Below are 6616 nucleotides of genomic sequence, written 5' to 3' on the forward strand. Positions count from 1 at the left end.
CTGTACATAGAAGCCCAGGCCCCTGGGGCGCCCACGTGGGTCAGTCGGTTCAGCGTCTGCCCTCGGCTCAGGTCACGAGCTCAGGGTCCCGGGGTTGAGCCCCTAAGGTCGTGATCATTTGTTACCGCAGCAACAGACAGTGACCCACTCCGTGAATCGTGACACGGTGGGCACCACCGTGCCCCTCGCACAGGGAACGAACCGAGCGTGTCACGCGGCATGGGGCAGCCCAGGGTTGCTGGGTGACTGCCAGAGCAGGCTCTGATGTCAGGTCCACCGGTCCGCAGCCCCCACCCCTGCCGCCTGCCCCCGCTGACGCTGTTCCCTCCGCCCGGCGCACCACCAGCTTTCCCAAACCCCACCCTTTCGCAACGACCCTCCAGGAAGCCTTAATTTTCTCCCACCCAGGGCTTCATCTGTCCCGTCTGAGGCCAACCTCTGGCTCATGCCACAGACCTGTCACCTCCAGCCCCGGAGACCCAGCACGGGCAGGGCGCCCAGAGTCTCCTGCAGCTCCCAGCACCGCTGACCCACCAGTGCTGGTCCGTTGTTGGGTCTGCTTCCAGGTGGGGCTGCAAGGAAGGGGCTGAAGGGAAAACAGAGTGGATTCCACCAACATTACCAACTCAGGGCATCAAGGACGCCATCGAGAAAGCCAAGGACAGCCTACAGAAGGGGGAAATGTTTTCACAAATCAGGTAACTGGTAAGAGTTTAGTATCCAGAATATATAAACACTTACGGCTCAACAAAAAGAGCACAAATAAATCAGTTTTAGAAACGGGCAAAGGGCCTGCATAGACATTTCTCCGGAGAAGATGGACAGACAGCCACCAAGCACAGGAGAACGTGTCCAACATTAGTCACGGGGGAAATGCAAACCACAGCCACGATGAGATAGCGCGCCGCACCCTCTCAGTGGCCATGACGACAGCCGAAAACCCCCAGAAAATCATGGGTCTGTGCAAGAGAAACGGAGACCCGCGCTCACGGCTGGGGCGCAGAGACACGAGGCAGCTTCTGTGGGAGACGGTCTGGCAGGTGCTCAGGACGGTAAACACGGGGTTCCCATGGGATCCGGGGATGCCCCGGCCAGGTGTCTCCCCACGAATGTTCACAGCAGCCGCTTCCGTAATACCCAAAGAGTGGAAGCAGCCCAAGAATCCACGGTCAGAGGAATGAATACACAAATGTGGTCTACCCGTGCAGGGGACCGTTACTCAGCCTGAAACAAAAATGGGGGCGCCTGGCTGGCTCAGGCAGCAGAGGGTGGGACTCTCGGTGTCAGACCAGGTCATGATCCCGGGGTCCTGGGATCGAGCCCACGTCGGGCTCCCTGCTCGGTGGGGCGTCTGCTTCTCCCTCTCCCTCTGCCCCTCCCCACCCCTGCTCTCTCTCAAAAGAATAAAATGAAATAAAATAGACATTTGGGTGAACCTCAGAAACACGACGCCAAGAGCCAGACACGCGATGTCACCTGGGACCCGACACCCCTGCAGAAAGTCTCCAGCACAGGCAAGCCCCCAGGGGCAGGAGACAGGTTAGTGGTGCGGAGGAGACGCGCAGTGGTTACTTCACGGCTGTGGGCTGTTCCGCGGGGACGACAAGGCTTGGAAGCCACACGGAGGCAGGGGTTACACACGCCGTGAACGTGCTGAGAGCCCCTGAACTACACACTTTTAAACACTTCCTTTCGTTTTACGTGAATTTCAGTTCAAAAAAATGAGAGGGGCGCCTGGGTGGCGCAGTCGTTAAGCGTCTGCCTTCGGCTCAGGGCGTGATCCCGGAGTTCTGGGATCGAGCCCCACATCAGGCTCCTCCGCTGTGGGCCTGCTTCTTCCTCTCCCACTCCCCCTGCTTGTGTTCCCTGTCTCGCTGGCTGTCTCTCTCCGTCAAATAAAAATCTTTAAAAAAAACAAAAATGAGAGAGAGACGGGGCACCTGGCTGCTCGGTGGGGAGAGCAGACGGCTCTTCAGCTCAGGGTCGTGAGCTCCAGCCCCACGTTGGGCGTGAAGCCTGCGTAAATAAGACAGAGAGCACGAGCTGAACCTAAGTGTCTGTTGAGAAGCCCTCCAGCCGCGATCACAAGTGCTTTAGATTGGTCGGGCCTCACCGCTGAGCGGACGCTCCCGGCAGCCCGACGACACAGGAACGAGAGAGGGGGTCTAGTCAGAGAGCTTCTCGGAGGGAGTGTCTCAAACGGGACCTTGCAGGGGCAGGAACGCAAGGTGTCTGGCTGAGAGAAAAGGAGGGGCCAGGTGTCAGATGAGGAAGGGTCCCAGCGATGGCGGGCGGGGCCCCGGGGACCAGGCAGGTGCAGGGGAGGGGTCTGGTGGGGGGTCACCCAGATGCACCATCTCGCCCCGCCGGCCCCCATCGTTCAGGCAGCCCCTTGTGGGCCCCTGCACCTGCAAGCGTGTGTGTTTACTGTGCAATTGTGACCCACACTCAGGCCAAGTGACTCATGCCAGAGACAGGCAGGGTCAAGTCTCGTTGCCAGGAAGGGAGGTGGGGAATGTTCTGCACACACGGCCAGGGGCCAGGCCAACCTGCGGGTTCTCTTCTGGGTCCGGGGCCTCCGTGTCGCCCCACCTGCTGCTTCCTCTCCCGCTGTTGCCCCTGAGCCTTGAGCCCAACCACAGACCCATACACCCATTCCTGGTCCTCTTGTGGGGACTGCAAGCCCCACCGGGAGGGGAGTCCAGCACCTCCAGGCCTCCCTCGTCTAGGACCCAGAGCCCTTCAAACGCCACCTGTAATGCCCCAGCCCGTCACATCCGACTCAGAACAAATGAGGTCAGCTATTGCTCTGGCTGCATTTACACTGTGCTTGCTGTATGCCGGGCCTGGGCTTGAGCTCCAGCGCTCTGGTATTTTTACTGCAGATGACAAGATACAGGAAACCTGACTTTCAAAATATTTAACCACCAGTGTAGCATGGGCACTGACCACTCAGACTGACAGCCGAACGCGTACAAGCTGGCAGAAGATCAACCAGCTCTGCAAGACGCTCTCCAGAACAGGAAGGGATAAAGCGTAACAGTGTGTGGTGTAGATTATTAATTCGGGGGTCCTGGAAGAGGAAGTTTCTGTAGGAGAGACAGAATAAGACAGGAGAACAGAGAGAAAGCTGGGGGTTGGGCCCCACAAGGAGCTCACCTGTGGACTGATGAGGAGTGCAGTGGTGGTGGACATAACAAGCAGGATAGGGATGTATCATAGGAGGTCTTAAGTGACAGGCAAAGGAGTGTAGACAGAAAGAAGCTGTGGACGAGAGATCGAAGGAGGCTCTGTAGGAGAAACGACTGGAGGCAGACATGCTCCGGGCTCCAGCCCCTGAGCTCCTGCCTCCCCGGATGCAAGAGCAAAACCAGCTGAGCGGGGGTATGTTCCCACCCCACGAAGTGTGGGAGCTTGAAGAAAAGTCCAGAAACTGCTGCGCTGGGACTAGGGTGAATGAAGTGAGACATACCCCTCGCGTGCAAAATGGAAGGGAATGCCAAAAAACAGGAATCAAATTAAATTATATTTTAGTGCAATATTTTTTTAAATAAAAACACTGCAAAAAATCCATGATGAACGAAATGTCACTAATTACAATGACGGGATCTAACTCTTCCCTCGCACAACATACCCTAGGCCTTCACCCCAGTCCTGGCCTTGATGAAATGCAGCCTCTGGACTTTTCTGCAAGCCTCCGCACTTCTCCTGGCTGTGGCTACAGCATCACCAGGCGTAGCCACGGTGCTCCCTCACTTCTTAGAACACAAATGATGACTTCTCTAGCAGAGGACATTTCCAGACAACTTCTCTGACCCACAGCACAGGAAGTAACCAAGATGACTAAGCCGTGTCTCCTGGTGGAGGATGGAACAAGCCAGAGGTCTGAGTTCCTGTGAACCTCCTTGATGCGGACCTACACCCCTCCTGTATTCCTCACCTTTCCTATTTGGTAGGCCCTCTGGTCACTCACCTCTGTGTCTACCCGTCCATCCATCCATCCATCCATCCTTCCATCCATCCTCCCTTCCATCCACCCGTCCATCCATCCATCCATCCATCCTTCCATCCATCCTCCCATCCATCCTCCCTTCCATCCACCCGTCCATCCATCCATCCATCCATCCTTCCATCCTTCCATCCATCCTCCCATCCATCCATCCATCCATCCATCCATCCTTCCATCTGTCCACCCGTCCATCTGTGCATCCTTTCATCCATCCATCCTTCCATCCATCCATCCATCCAGCCAGCCAGCCAGCCAGCTAGCAATGGCCCCTTCGATCCACTCAACCATCGTACACGCACCTCTACAGTCATCCACCCACCCACTCAGCCAACCCTCGGTCTGCCTAGTGCGTGAGATCAGCAGCACACGGCTGTGGGTGAAGCTCCACCACCCACCAGCACACCTACTGAACTTCTCCACGCCTCACCTTCTTTAGCTGGGAAGTGGGTACATGTACGCTCTGACAAGCTTCACAGGGTTGTTACGAGCATGGAACAACACGGTCTGTGTCAGTGGTAGCTATGAGATTATATTGTGAACGCAGTTTCTACCATTACAAGATGGCAGAGGTGGGGTGCAGAAATTTATCTGGCGAGGGCCCAGCTTATCTGCTAAGAGGTTGACTCTGACAGGTGATCTGGAAAACCAGTTAAACCTGCAGCTAACAGCTGGGGATGAGCAGGAGATTGGACCTAAAGAAAAGGGATAAACAGAGGTGGGGCAGGCAGGCAGCAGTCCCAAGAACAGGATGTGGGAGGCGTGCGGCATGCAGGTGGTCACCCCAGAATCCAGGAGCTGCGCTTTGGCTGGACGCCTGGCCCGTGCGGGCGCCTCAGGGGAGCGCAGACCTGGCCGGTTGGGAAAGCAGGCAGGCCTGCGGCTCCCTGCCATCCACCTGGTCCCGCAGGGCCGATGCCTACTTTTGAGGAGCAGAACTCTGGATTCAGTGGGCCAGCAGTTCAAACCCCAGCTCCACCCCTTAGTTGCATGGCCTTAGGCAAATAGCTTACGTGCCTCAGTCATTTCATCTGTACGATGGGGCTGAAGAGGGAGCATTGAGAGAGTTTGTTCACATAGAGCGGTTGGCTCCGGGTCTGACACATCCCTGAAGGCGGTCATGACTCCCAGGTGGGGCGGGTAAAAGCCGCTCCCCTCTCTTCGCCTCCCAGACCCCAGAAGTGCAAATGCACGCTAGCCTCCTCGCCTGCCACCTGTCTCCAGAGGCGCCAGGTAACCCGAGCATTTCGCCTGGTACGCTGGTGTCCTACTGCTGGGTAACAGTTACCGCAAGCTCAGAGGCTTAAAATGGCACAAAGAGGGGCACCTGGGTGGCGCAGTCGTTAAGTGTCTGCCTTCGGCTCAGGGCGTGATCCCAGTGTTCTGGGATCGAGCCCCACATCAGGCTCCTTCGCTAGGAGCCTGCTTCTTCCTCTCCCACTCCCCCTGCTTGTGTTCCCTCTCTCGCTGGCTGTCTCTGTCAAATGAATACATAAAATCTTAAAAAAAAAAAAAAGGCGCAAAGACACGATCTCACAGTTCAGAAGTCGGAGGTCCATGTGGATTTGGCGGGTTCCTCTGCTCCCCGTCTCACATGGCCAAACTCAAGGTGTCAGCCACACTGCCTTCCCTCTGGAGGTTCTGGGAACAAAGCTGCTCCCCAGCTGATTCAGGTTGGTGGCAGGATTGTTGGCTGGTGGGACTGAGGTCCCTGCTTCCCTGCGAGCTGGCGGCTGGCATCATTCCGTTTCTGGAAGCCGCCCACGTTCCTCGGCTCTTGGCCCCTTCGAGGCCAGCGATGGCGGGCAAAGCCCTTCTTGGGATTCAAGCTCCTGGTCCTCCTTCTGGCTGATCTCTCTGACTCTTGGGCCTTCCTCTTTGGCTTTGAACGGCCCACGCGATTGTACTGGAGGCCTCCGGTAATCCAGGACCATCAGTTAAAGTCAGCCGACTCTAAGCCTGAATTTCATCTGCAGAGTCCCTTCACGGCAGTGCCCGGATCGTGCTGACTGAACACCCCGCAGGGCTGTGCTGGCAGCGCCGGTCTTCAGCCTCACGTCTGCAGAAGCGCAGAGGACCAGAACTACGGAGAAGCCCTCATAGCGGTGACGCCCAGCGAGAGCCAGACATGCAGACAAGTGCCACGAAAACAAGGGCAGGCAGCCGAGGACGGAGAGCGCAAGAGTGAGCCCAGGTTTGGGGCGAGTCACTACTATGGCGTGACCCACCCGCTTACGTCCCACCGGCCAGGACTGGAGCCAAACAGTGGTCTCCAACTGACCGAGCCAGTGCTCTCCACACTAAGCTCAAACCCTCTGCAGTGATCCGCAAAAGAGGGTCACCGGGGACCCAGCAGAGGGGGCAAGCCTGGGGTCTGAGACCATGAGGGCCCTCAGTCCCGCCTCGCTCCAGGCAACCGGGATGGGCGGGAAGGTGAGGTGCATCCCGCAAACCCAAAGCACAAGACGCCTGCAGAGAGAGGACCCTTCTCTCCCGAGGCCAGGGACTTAACTGAGCAAACAACAACGCAGGTGTTTTCTGAGGTCCTTGCCTCAAAGTGCACCCAGAGGGGCGTCCAAACAAGGGCAAAGTCGTAAACTGACGAAGACG

This window comes from Ursus maritimus, unplaced genomic scaffold (assembly GCF_017311325.1).
Source record: "Ursus maritimus isolate PB19 unplaced genomic scaffold, ASM1731132v1 scaffold_27, whole genome shotgun sequence".
Lineage (NCBI taxonomy): Eukaryota > Metazoa > Chordata > Mammalia > Carnivora > Ursidae > Ursus > Ursus maritimus.